This window comes from Manis pentadactyla, chromosome 14 (assembly GCF_030020395.1).
Source record: "Manis pentadactyla isolate mManPen7 chromosome 14, mManPen7.hap1, whole genome shotgun sequence".
In the NCBI taxonomy this organism is placed as follows: domain Eukaryota; kingdom Metazoa; phylum Chordata; class Mammalia; order Pholidota; family Manidae; genus Manis; species Manis pentadactyla.
Window position 1 is genome coordinate 67,299,173 of NC_080032.1, and position 13,803 is coordinate 67,312,975.

General features: G+C 48.2%; 1 protein-coding gene across 1 annotated transcript in view; it reads right to left on the reverse strand.

Moving 5' to 3' along the window:
- Positions 1-13,803, reverse strand: part of LOC130680517 (uncharacterized) — a 634,026-nt gene that overhangs the window by 271,672 nt on the left and 348,551 nt on the right. The gene's annotated exons all lie outside the window — the stretch shown is intronic.

Below are 13,803 nucleotides of genomic sequence, written 5' to 3' on the forward strand. Positions count from 1 at the left end.
TGAAGAATCTGTTTTGTTTCTATCACTTCTCCACAAAGAAGCTCTGTACACATTTTTTTTCCTCCTGTTTGATTCTCATCCTGACAGCTGTGAAACAGCCAGAACAGGATGTGTTTTCTCCATTTCACAGATGAGGAGACTGAGTCCTTGGGCAGGTAGGTGGCCTGTCTAACCTGAGGTCACATAGCTCGTAGGCGGTACTCCCTCACCTACACCCCACTCTGCCTGCTCCTGGCGGATTGCTCCTTCAGAGGCACCATGTGGCTCCCTAAAATGTACATGAAAGTTCCTCCAAACCAGGCAACCTGGGCTCTAGAAAGTCTGCATTTGTGGAAAATTCCCTTTTCTCCCCTGGAAATCATGTCTCCTGCCCTATTTGGTCTGACTTCGTCTGACTGAGGTCTCAGTGGGAAGAGGAAGCCCTTGGGACAAGAAAAGAAAAGAAAAGGTTCCTTCCCTGCGCCTCAAGTCGGGGTCACCATCTGCTCCCCCGACCCCTGGCCCTTGACCCACTGGAGAGCAGAGGACAGGTCAGGCCAGCCACAGGAGATGGGGCCAAACTGAGGAGCATCTGGCACAAGCAGCCCTCTCTATTTTTTTTTTGTATGAACTCGACGACTACTATAGATAAGAACTTTTTCTCCCCCTGGGTTTTATAACCCTTTTCTCTTTAATGTACACATGGTGACAACTTTGCTGGCATGCCCTCATCCTGCCTTGTGTAAGGATCCAGCTGAGCCGTGGGCTGAGGGGCAGGGTGAGGAGCAGTGCTGAGGAGCAGGGCTTGGGCTCAGGCAGCCGAGGGGACACTGTCTCCTCCTCCGAATAGATGTTGGCACCAACAATACGCCAAACTCACATTTACGGTAATTAGGATCCCTAAAACCCGCAGTCAGCTCAGCTGTGGGGAGGAAAGGCAGGAATTGAGAACTGCTGATTGTGCGCTGTGTGTGTCTCTTCAACCTCCTACTGCCCCCAAATGCACACACTATTTGCTCTTTGGCTCCAAGAGGGCCCGGCTCCAGGCTGTTCTATAGCCAGGGTCTGGAGCGGGTCGGTAGGGGGTGTGAGGGACATGTGTGACTGGTTGCTGGCATGAGAATCCTGGGGAGCAGGCAGGCCAGCAGCAGGGATAGGGGGGTCTGCCCCAAGGCCCAGCTGGAGCTGACAGGGCTCTTGCCCTAGAGCTGCTAAGAAACCCCAGGCCTGGTTCCAACCGCCAGGAGAGAGGCAGCTTTGGAGCTGGGTCCTGGCTCCAGCCCTCTCTGTTTCATACCTGTCTCGGCCTGCCACCACAAGCTATCATAGTCTGAACAGATAAACAACAGAAATTTATTTCTTTGCAGTTCTGGAGGCTGGAGAGAGATGCCAGGGTGCCGGCCAGTTCCTGGTGAGGAACACTTTCTGCGCTTGGGGAAGGCCTTGTTGCTGACCTCACAGGGCCTTTCCTTGGTGGGTGCAGTGGACAGAGAGAGAGAGACAGAGATTCAACATATGAAATTTGGGGGACACAAACGTTCAGTCCATAATAGTCTTTGCCCTAGTCTTTCCGGGCTAATGTTAAAAATGTCATCTTTAATAAAAATCCAACTCTTGTCATTTATTTATTTGTAAATGCATAGCAAATCCCATCATAGATAAGTGGATGGAAGAGAAAGTGTTCTGTCTGAGGTCAGACATGCGTCCTTCCTATGGACGGAAGCTCTCTCGTGGGATGGGAGAGGGGAAGGGCAGCAGCCCACCTGGTCAGGTTGAGTGCAGTCGACTTTCACCTCGATTCCCTTCGTTCTAAGAGTTCTGCCAGTAAGAAGCAGCTTCAATTAGCCACAAGAAAAAGCAACTGGGCAGAAAACGCCACCCGCGCTTCTGCCCGTGGTGGAGGCAGTGAGGTTCACTAGCCAGTGGGTGCTGCGCCTCTGGGGCTGGGGGCTCTGGGATCTGTCTTCCCTGTCTTCCCAGCTCCTCCCTCACAGCGGGATGGGAGGAAAACCAGGAGCTTGCTATGGATGTGAAGGGTGACCACGTACACCTTTCATGTCCAACTGAGCTGCCATGCTGAGCCCAGGCAGCCGGCTGACCTCCACTCTCAGCTGGGCTCTCCTACGTGAGCATCCCCGCCCCAGGGGTGGTTTGCTCTGCCATTCCATAAGGATTTCTTGAACATCTGTTATGCAGGAGCACTGGGCTGGCAGTAGCTAAATGCCCAGAGCTGTCCTCAAGGGTTCGTGGTCAGGACTAGCTGGGTGTTTGGGCCTGGCCCCGCTTCTAGATGGACCTGGCTGTGTGCATCCTGTGTGGTGGTGCCCACCACAGGCACACAGAAGGGGCCCCAATGCCACTGCACCACTCTGTTCTTTGTCAACAGTCTCCCATTGGTCCCTGACAGCTTTCATGGCTTTACCCTGGTGCGTCAGGGCCAATAGCTCTGTTAACGGCTTTATAGAATCACAAAGAAGCTCAGTGAGTGACTTCTCTGAGTAACTCACAGGCTAACACAAGGACTGAGCTGCAGGCCCTGGGCGCCCCAGTCCTCAGCCGGAACTCTGCCTCCCCTGTTGCATAGGGCGCCATGGAAAATCCCATCTGAATGTCACAGTTTGGCTACGGAGATGGAAGAAGTTTACAAACCTGTGATGCCAGCCAGAAGATAATCACTTCTGAGCTAAGGGCCGGTTGGAAGATTTACACCCACCTCTCTCCCTGTCCTTCACACCCTGCCGTCCCTGCTGCCTCAGCCCTGACAATTCCTTCTTACCTAGTCCTTTATTTTGGGAACTCCAAATCACCTCATAGCCTCACTACAATGGTTATGGTGGAAAACTTGCCATTTGCCATTTCACCATCTCTATGTAACTATTTAACACCTACTGACGTTTGGTTCACATCAGCAGTTCTCAAAGTTGAGTGAGCATCAGAATCATCTGGAGGGCTGGTTAAAACTCAGAGTGCTGGGCCCACTCCTGGAGCTTCCGATTCACTCAGTCTGAGGTGAGATTCACTCAAGAATCTCCATTTTTATCAAGTTTCCAGATGATTCTGATGCTGCTCGTCCAGGGAAACCACACTTTGAGAACCACTGCTTCCCATAAATATAATCTAAGATTAGCACAACTGACTCTTGAGGGAGCAAGAACACAGATGAGTTTAAGAATACAAGGAGAGGGAGACACTGAGCAGAGTGTGGTGACTCTTCTCAGTGGAGGTGGGCCTGAAACAGGAGACAGTGAGGGAGGGGTCAGTAGGGACAGAGGTCGTTGGGGTCACAATTTCACGGGATACCATAGAGCACGTGCCTCTCAGCACCTTTCACACTGTAGAAACTCAAATTGTGTTAGGCCCCATATCTTTGTCATAAACTTACATAGAGTTAAAGGTGATTTTAAGATGCTGCCACATCTGTTCATTCATTCCTTCATTCCAGCTAATATTTGTGGAGATTATTTTCAGAGCACGGTGTGGAGGCACTGCGGATGCAGAGACACAAAGTTACCTTCCCTGCCTTTGAGCTGTGCTTCCTGTAGTGAGTGAGTGTCTTGCCGATGGGTTTCAGCCCCAGGCAAGTTCACTGTGGATTCAGTGAGACCGAGCAATGACAATGGAACGCTTTTAGGGTGAAAGGGTTTATTGCCCAGCTTGTTCTCCTGGCAATAGGTGGAGCCCTCGACTTACTGTAATCCTCCTTCCTCTGCCTCTGCCTGGAGCATTGGGCAGAGCTCTTTATACAGTGACTCAGTCAATAATAGTTTATTGTCTGGGTGTGGAAGCAGTAGCCTCGCAGCCGCAGCCGGCCAGTTACATCATCATGTACTTTAGGGTCAGGTGAGGATCCTGGCCATAGGGACTTCAATTTTCCCCACAGTGAGCCAAATGAATGAGCAAAAATGGCCGGGGAGGCGGTGGGGGTAGAGGTGGTGCTGGTGGTGGTATTGGCATTTGTGGCGATGCAGGTGGTGGAGGTGATGGCCCTTTTGTTGGTGGCAGTGCAGGTGAAGGTGATAGCAGAGGTGGTACTAATGATGACTTTCTTGATCAGGTTCTGCCTATGTTCCAGACATAAGCATAAGCACTTTCCATACCTGATCTTCTTTTCTCCCCAACAACACTAAGAGACAGGCATTATTATCCCTATTTTATGGGTGGTGGACTTACTTTGTTCACAGTCCACAGCTCGAAATTAAGTGGCAAAGCAAGTTTCATGTCCTGGACTGCCTGACAGCAAATGCCTAGCCCGTCACAGTCCTGCCCCTGCCAAACTGCTCTGGGCTGCCCCAGATGTTTGCTATGGGCACAGGGCCTCGGGTTTTGTCCAAGGAGAGGGTATGGTTAGGAGAAGTCTCCTAGAGGATGCACTGCTGACTGTGGCCAATGGGCAAGGTGGAGGAAGGCTCTCCAGAAAAAGAGCAGCACTTTGAGTTTCAGACATAAGCATATGTAATGAAAACTGCTCTTTTTAGAGAGAAAATAGATTAAAGAATGCAAGCCTTGCTTGGCCACCCAGGATAGACTTACTTCCTGAGATGGCTGGCAGTTCAGCTTCAGTACTGACAAGTGAAGTTTCTAGGAGACAGCGAAGGGAGCTGAAGTTGGCCCAGGCCCACTGTGCTCACATGAAGAATGCCGGAAGCATCCAACAAAATGCACACTGCTGGAAAAGTCTGGAAGTCAGAGTCATGGGAGCATCAAGGGGGGCATCAGCCAAAAAAGTAAATAAACACTTAATTTAAAAAGACTCCAGAGAGAGAAGATGTTTCCGAAAAGTGTACTCATAGATGGATTTGCTGAAGCACTTCCATATTTGTGAATGGAATTTCAGTTACTATGGCTGCTTAACAAATCACTCCAATTTAGTGGCATAAAACAACTACTTATTATGCTCTCTGGATCTGGGGTTTATGCATAAGGAACAGCAGGGACAGCTTCTCTTTGCTCCCTGATGGTCTCAGTTGCATGAATCAAAGGCTCAGCACTTAAAACCATTTGAAGGTTCTTTCACATGTTGGGTGGCTGATGCTGGCTGAGGGCCTGCATCTCCATGTGACCTCTGCTGGGCTAGTTCAGGCTTCCTCATAGCCTGGGTGCTGGGTGCCAAGGGTGAGCCTTCTGAGAGCGAGAGCCTGGTGGAATCTGGACTGCCACAATCAAATCAGGGAAATTAAATGAGATTACCTGTCTAGCCAATGCCTCTCCTGGCTATTAAAGTCAGACAGAAAAAAGTCCAGGGTTTCTGGCAAAATGGAACCCAGTTGAAATGTCTCTGAGGACCAGCACAGCTCATGGGAAATCTCCAACACGGTGATCTCCTAGGGGAGGCTTTGAGGAAGAGAAACACAAAGGATGTGAGCTGTCAGACTGCAAGTATTTTAGGAGCAGCCTAGTGGAGAATGTGGGGAAGCGAAGGCTAAGAAGACAGAATATGAACAAATCAAAAGAGTGACACAATTTGAAGCAAATTCAGACTGTGCAGGAGAAGGGAGATGGTCCTTAATTGGGTGCAGGCTCCAGGTGGGATTTTTCTGTGAATGGTCTGCAGCTAAAGAAAGGAAAGGGCCTGATGCTTGCGTCTCCACCAGCCCAGGAAGAGCATCTAGAGATGAGCATTGTTTGTAGAATGCTGAGAAGAAGCTGACGACTGGCTAGAAGCTCTCGGTCTCATTATTTCTGATTCACTGTGTAGTTCTGCCATTTATATGTGTGATACTATGTGAGAGGCAGCTGACTCCTGTAAAGCGGCCCCTCCTTGAAGACACTAATATGCCCCTCGCAGGCTATGGCAGATGTTAAACATGATGCCCCAGGGCTTTCCCTTTCTAAAGGGCTCTTTTCTGTACCTACCTGGACCCTGTGGGTGTATATTTTGGCATTTACCAGGTGAAAGATCTATTATCCAGAATATCTTCCTGAATCCCAGCTGGAAGGATGTCTTCCTCTTCTCTGCTGTCCTGCCACCTTATCCCGCCCTCTACAGAGGTGCAGAGGGCCTATACCTTCTTTCTCTCCTCTTCCATCTGGTGTGTGGGAGGAAAGAACTATGTCTGATTAATCTTTGGTTCTGAAATTTGCCACACTGTTTGACACCGACAAATGCTGAATTTGTAGGTTTGACACCTACAAAAAATGTTGAATAAATGAAATAATGAAAAGGAAAGATTAAGATGGAGACTACCTTAAATACAATGAGTGCTCATGGTAGAAAGAGCTGCTATTTCGAGTGTTTGCTACATGTTAGGCTTTAAGCTAACTACTTTATGCCTGATTCCAAAGCCAGACAATCGATACCAGCTGTGGAGAAAGGGAGGGCTCCTGCGGCCAGGACTCTCCCCTGGCCCTAGTCGCCCGCTCACTACCCGCGTGTGGGCAATACGTTGTTACTGACTGTACATAAAGAGCTCCGCCCAGTGCTCTGGGCTGCTGCACAGCTGCAGGAGAGCAGAGGCTGGAGTGGTGGCAGCACCAAGGACAGAGACTGAGACGGCTGTGGGTGTGGAAAGGCCCAGAGGCAGAGACGGGCTTTTTATATGCAGACTCGCTCTGAGTGGATGGGATTATAGTGACTGACCTGCCACTGTAGGAATTCAGTTGGGTATCAACCCTTTCATCCCATGAACGTTCCACTGTCATTTTTTTTCCATCTCATGGAATCCATACTGAACTTGTTCATGGCTGAAACCCATTGGTAAAACCCCAAACTATATGAAACGATATTAAATGATATGAAGGGTTCCTTAGAGCCATCTGCCAGTCTGCTCGAAATGCCTACTAGTTTTTTAATGGTTTAAATTGAAAGGCAAAATTTCAAAGCAGAAGTGTTAATAGGAGACACATCATATTAATATATTAATTTTGACTGAGAACTTAAATCATTTTTAATTAACTGTCTTAGTCTGTTTGGGCTGCTATAACAAAATACCATAGACTGGGTAGCTCAGAAACAACAGAAATCTATTCCTCACAGTTCTAGAGGCTAGAAGTCCAAGATCAAGGCAGGGTCCCTGCGTGGTCAGGCGAGGGCCCTCCCCAGGGGCTCGGCCTTCTCCGTGCATCCTCGCAGGGCTGAAGGGAGCTAGGGAGCTCTTCAGGGTCCCTTTTTCAGGATACTACTCCTATTATGACTTTCATGGCCTGATCACCTCCCAGAGGCCTGCCTCCTAATACCATCACCTTGAGAGGTGGATTTCAACATAATGAATTCTGGGGATACACATTCAGACCATAGCAATTGTTAATTAATATTGTTTGAGAACTTATTATTTCCAAAGCTCTGAGTACTTCACATGTAGCATTTTTTACAACCCCCTGAGACAGGTATTGTTATCGTCATTCTTTTGTAGGTGAGGAAACCGAGGCACAAAGTTCAATGCTTTGTCCCAGTTCCTACCCCTGGAAGGCAGCAGGTTCAGGCTACAGACCTGGGAGACAGCTTCAGAACCTGCACCCCTGGCGCTCTCCCATAAGAGGACAGCATGCAAAACAGCTACATTTTGCCGATGGGGAGAAACCGGAAGGTGTGGTGCACACTGCTGAGAGTGTTGAACTGCAGTGTATTGAGGAGTTGGGTGCTGTGAGTGTGGCAGCAGCGAGGTGTGCCACTCGCATGGCCCTCGGGAGAACATGCAGAGAGGATGGTAGTTGGTGTGAACAGCCTCCAACTGCTGCATGGTTAGATCTCCCCAAGTATCCATGCTGAGCTCATGCCCTCCCCAGGCTTCCCCAGCTGTAGCCAAGGACCAGGCATGGCAGGTGTCATCTGTCCTGGCTGTCCCTGTGCAATGCAGACTCCTCTGCTGGGAAATATTTGCCCTGGGGCTCCCAGTGGTCTGGCTGAGACTCTCTCAGAGGTTGCTGTAGTCGGAGGCCCTCCCTGCTTACACCTGCCCCTTGGCACTTCATCCTTTACCAGTGTTCCCCCTCCCCCCAAGTAAATTTCTTGCATGTCTAATTCTGTTTTGGCATTTTTCCTCTCAGAGAACCCAAACTGATACAATGAGAAACATAAGAGAAGTGGGGGAAAAAGTTACTCTCTGTCCCAGCTCCTTGGGCCTGCTGTAACAGAATATACTGCAGACTGGGTGGCTTAACAGACATTTACTTCTCACACTTCTGGAGGCTGCAGAGTCCAAGATCAAGGTGCCAGCACATTCTGTCTGCTGAGCCCCCTCTTCCTGGTTTGTGATAGCTGTCTTCCTGCTGTATTCTCACATAGCCCAGAGATGTTCTCTCACATTTTTTCTTTTAAGGCTCTAAGCCCACTTATGAGGACTCCACGTTCACGTCCTAATGATGCCGGGGTTCTTGTTCACTGAGCCAAAGAATGAACTTCTCAAACACTCAAGGTAGGAGGGCAAGGCAGAGGCTTTTATTTAGAGAGAAAGCAAGAGGACGGAGCTCCGGGCTCATGCCAGGAGGAGACAAGAGCCCTGGATGGTGCGCTGTCTAGGGGTTTTATAGGTGGTTGAGAGACAAAGGACTAAGGTTGTACACCTGCTAAGTGGTCCCAAAATGTTTACCTTTGAAGAAACACTAAATTTCCTATTAGTCTTCCTGGTTATTCACAAGAAATTTACTGCTCTGATTTCCTCCCAGGATAGCATCTTCGTGGTCTAGGAACATATCTCTCAAGGCTGCCTACTTTGCTCTGAAGGTGGGCTGAGTTATTGTTTGTTAAGAAACTTACTTTCAACTAATTGGGTTTTAAAATACAATCTTATTTTCAAGTTGGAATCTTTCCTGTTTTTACTATGTTGTTTTGGGCTTGTTTGCTACATTGCCCAAGTTGCAAATCATTTGTTTAGGGCTGGAGGAAGAAAAGCAGCACCTGGGTAAAGTCAGAAAAACAAACTGGGCCCCCCAGCAGGCCAAAGCAAATCCCACAGTGGATTATCTCGCTTTGCCCCCCCGCCCCCCACCATCCCAGGCCCTCACCCTACCCTGTCTCACTAACCACTTCCCAAAGTTCCCAACCCCTAATACAATCACACTGGGCATCCGGTATCAACCCCAAACAGGAAGTTCAGGCCACCCTCCTCTTTTTTTGACTATCATCTACTTAAGAAGCTTAAAGGTACATAACAGAAACTGTTAGGAAATCATTCAAGGCATCGTATAATTTCTGAAATGTAGTTCCCCCTATATTTTAGAAAGGTTTGTGTTGCTGACAAAAGTACGTATGATAGAAAGGAAAAAAAAGGGGGTTAGGGGGTGGAAGGAATCCAGGCGAAGAAAGAATAGAGCTGGAGTGACTAGCAAAGGAAATGCGGAGGTGGGGTGGGATGCGAAGGATCTGCACAGATCTGCCTCAGACCTTCCTAGAGACCCAGCAAAGAGGAGCTCCTCGCCTTTACAGGCCTCAGCAGGTCAGAGGGAAGACCAAGCCAGTTGCTCGGAAGAGGCACTGCTTTTCCAGTGGCCAACACCGCCGCCGGCGCCGGGAGGAGTCCTCGCGTGGTCCCTCATCAGGGAGACGGACCTGCGGCGGTGCAGGGCACGGTCCTAAACAACACCCCGTAAGAGCTGCGGACGGATACTGCCCAAGGCGGCTTACTTCTGCCGAGCTCTGCAGCGAACAACACATTCTGAGCGACTTCTCGGTGAAAGCGATTCCCCTGGGGTCAAACTCGTGGTCCGAGAGCACAGCCATCGCGCGATCCAGCTGACCCCGTCATACAGCTCGCAACATGCGGATCAATGAAGGAACTAGGTGTTCTTCATTCATCCCTCTATACACATAATTTCCCCCAAATCAAGCTTTTCTGGCTGCCTTCAAAAGAGTTCATGGTCATAGCCTTGGAGAGGAGCTGAGTGAAAATACTCGGCGAAGGCAGGATTCAATTTCTCCTTTGAAAATTAAGGGGCTGAATCAAGACCAGCGCCTGCCTGCAAAGGATGAGAAGGATGATCATTTCCAAGTAAGCCCTACGTTCGCACTTAAAAGGAATGCGAGGAAAAGGGGCCGAAGGGAGAACACCTCGGCCTGCGCTGGCATCCGAGGCTCTGACTGCGGCGGCGGCCTCGGCTCCGGGAGAGGCGGCGGCGGGCGGAGCGCTGCCGGGTCGCCAAGGCTCCGGGGGCGGGGACGGCGCGGGAGCCGCTGCCCAGTCTCCACCTGGATCTGGGTGATAAGCCCGGGCACCGGCGCCTGTGAGTAAAGATACTTTTGCACTAACGGCTTAAATTTCAGGACTATCTTAAATCACCACTAAAAATTTGGTTTAATTTGAGAAAAGCAAATTGAATCTAATGGAGAACCCAGATAAGGAAAGTGAGAGGATTATTCTGAGGTGGTGGGTTATTTCTGTCTCTGTAAGTGCATCACTCATAATTCTACTGCTTCTCAGGCCCCATTTCTCTGAACCGTGGGAGATGGAATGGAGGGCTATTTTCATGGAACATCATCTCTACATGAACTATTATTGTTATTAATCTCCTTTCATGCTTTAGCAATGGGGTAACTGACAACTGTTTGTTTTTTTTTTTAGTATAAGGACTAAAGTAGAAAGAGGGAGTTTAAATGATGGCCCAGCTTTCCAACACACACTTCTCTCTCTTTCCAGAACAAGAAACCCTAGCAGAGGAATACAGGCCTCCAACCGTTCCTAGCCAAACCTGAATCTTCTCTTTTCCGGACCAGATGTGGGGTTCTTTCACCAGTGCCCATCCACCATTCCTCTTGTTTTCTTCTTGATCTCCTCTGAACATCTTCCTTTATTTCTCCTGAAGTGCAGCTTTGCACATGATGTCATGACAGCCCCCAGCCCTCCCCACATGCCAGGGTGCACTCCTCCAGACACTGGGAACACAGCAGTGGAGAGAATGGCTTATTGATATGAGAGGTGGGAGAAGGTGGGTTGGGGAAGGCAGGAGAAAACTAAGGTTTATGACCATTTACTGTATACCAGCCATTCTGCAAAGAACTACACATTATGTCACATTCTTACAAAAATGGGATCATCATCCCCTTTGCAGATCAGCGAGTGGAGGCAAATGACTAAATGACTTAACTAGTCAAGTAAGTGGTGGAGCTGTGGTTCAAACCCACCTGTATCTGATCCCAGACAGGCAGACAGCTGTGTCAGAGGACCAGCACTGTGTCTTAAACATCTTTGAATCTCCATATTTACAACAGTGTCTGGCACACAGTAGGTACTCAGTTTTAAAGCACATTTTTAGACCCACCCTCTTATAGCACTAACTCACTGTTAAAAGCAAACCACATTCTAGTTGTATTTCTTCCACATTTTTTCCCCTGTTTTTTTCTGCTTCAAAAAAACAAACTTCTGCACATGAGTGATCGTTCAGTTTTCCTGGAACGCTGCCAGGCCTTGGTACTTTCAGACTTTTGACAGCCTGTTACACAATTATGTCCCATCATTGCATGTTTTAGGAACTTTTTCAACGACCCAGCTCAGGAGATAATGGGTGGATGAATGTGGTAGTGTTCCTCCAGGGCTGATGGGTGCGCCTGCCAGCCTTCAGTAATTTTCAAGTGGATGGAAAATTGAAACTCAAAAGAAACATTTTTTATTCTTTGACTTGGATGGCCTCAGCTTTACAACTCCCTCCTCCACAGCCTGGCCAGTGTCATAAGGGGCACAACTAGCTTCAGTGGGCTGTGAACTGGAGTCCCTTGCGGCTGGTGAAAGGAGAACCTGGAGGAGCCCAGTCTGCGCCTTCCTCGTCACCCAGCGGATCTTGCCTCTCACTTGCATCTGCATCAATAAAAACGTGGTAAATATATCAACTCTGAATGTCACTTTCCTCTTGAGACTTTCACGCTTGGCTTCTCTGTCTAAAGAGTATTATCTTCTACCTTTAAGTGCAAGCACATTCTCTTTGACAACTCTATGAAAAAGAAAAATTCAATTTGGAGAAAAATATTTTTTCTCTTCTTCCGAAGATGGAGAAGAAAGGCCCTGAAGGGGAAGAGGGGGAGGGAACTAAGCTGAACACCGAGGCTTTCTGCACGTGGCATTTAAATCCCACAGAAATGGATGTTCTCAGGGTGCTTGCAGATGAAGGAATGGCAGCAACTCCCAAAGTCATGGCAGTGCTCAAGGCAGAGATGGAGAGAGGAGGGGTTTTTTGGAGATATTTGTTGAGGCTGAGGTGCTGGTGAGCCATGGGTGGAGATGCTCAGCAGACAGAAACAAAAAGTGGGAGGGTGGGAAATGGATGCGGGCTGGAGACAGAGTTCTGGGGACCAGTGACATAGCGCTGTACCATCACTTTCTGAAAGGGCTGAACCCCAAGGAGCCAACTCCTTGCCACCCCCACCCAACCTCCACACCACCCACAACCTTCCCAGATGCAGAGCTTTCAAAACGCAGGGGACTGTGCCTTTAGTATTCTATGTGGATCTTTCTCAGAATGCTAAGGGTGGAGGAGGTAAGGGCAGCAGGCAGGAAGGGCCTAGGTGGAGAAGACTGTGACACCTGTGAAATGGCAAGAAGGATGGGAGGCCAATACCAGGGAGACCCTCATAGGAAGTATCCACATAGGGCGAAACTGGAGGGAACAGCCAACAATAGGCAGCTGCAGACAGGTCTGACTCCAGCACCCCAATATCCTGCCCAGACTGGACTCAAAATGACTTTGGGGAAACTGCCAAAACTCCATTAGAGCACTGCTAAAATCTCCTGAACTTATTACAGCATTGTTCACAGTGGGGAGAAAGAAAAAAAACAGAAGGAGAAATAAAATGAACAGCCTGTCACGAGGTGGTTGCTTGTATAAATTATTATAAACCAATGGTGTGGTAGCTTTCTGAAAAAACAAAGGCCCTGATTTGCAGTGCTTGCCAATTTCCATGGTGTAAATTCTTCTACTGTGGATTATTTCAAGCGACTTACAGTTTATAACTTGCTTACAAAATTGTTGACTATTTAATAACTATCTCTTGCAAGAGGTATTAAATACGAGATGGCTCCCTAACACAACCGAGTCTGGCACAGAGCTATTAAGAAGAATGAATTTGAATTATATTAGTTATCTTGGAAAAAATTCTACAGAATTTTGTTGAGTAAGAATAAAAAAGGCAGGGAGTTATGTCATCATCCCATATGTGGAAACAAATACGTGTATGTGTGAGAGTATATGAGATGGAGAAACCATGGATGACACACAGGAGGTCTTTAACATGGGTCACTGGCAGATACTGATGTGGGAGGAGTAGGAGAAGGGAAAGCAAGAAGCAAAAGAAAAACTAGATCTTTTTATCTTTTCTTTTTTTAAAGCACACATAATACGTGAGATAGAATTATATTTATTTTACATGAAACTACATCTATACATAAAAAATTCAAAAAACAGAGGCAAAGTGAGGCAAAAGCAATATAAACATGGTGAGTGGAGAACAGTCCATCAACTGACGTATGGTGAGACTTTTACACAACACTTATTAAAGAAGAATGATACTTGAATCGCAGGAGGGAAAGGCCAAGAGCTGAGTTCGGTCTCCAGCCTCGCGAAGCACGACCTCATCATCTGGGGGGTCCTCTCCCACTGCCCCTTCGTAGGGAGCACTTAGCCCCGCCTAGGCAGCAAGCCTCCTCCTGGATCATGAGTAGCTACTGGGATGCGAAAGCTTCATGGACTGTGGCAATTTGGAGTAGACTGAAGAAAAAAGACTGTGTGCACACGCAATTGAGTACGTGTGTGTGTGTGTGCGTGTGTGTGTGTGCACGTGCACACAGGTATGTGACATCAAGCATATGTGTGTGCTTGACTGTAAAAACATTTCATTATAACTACTTTGAGCCCAGACCATCCCATGAACACCTGCCCTGATATCTAGACCAAAACACACAGAAT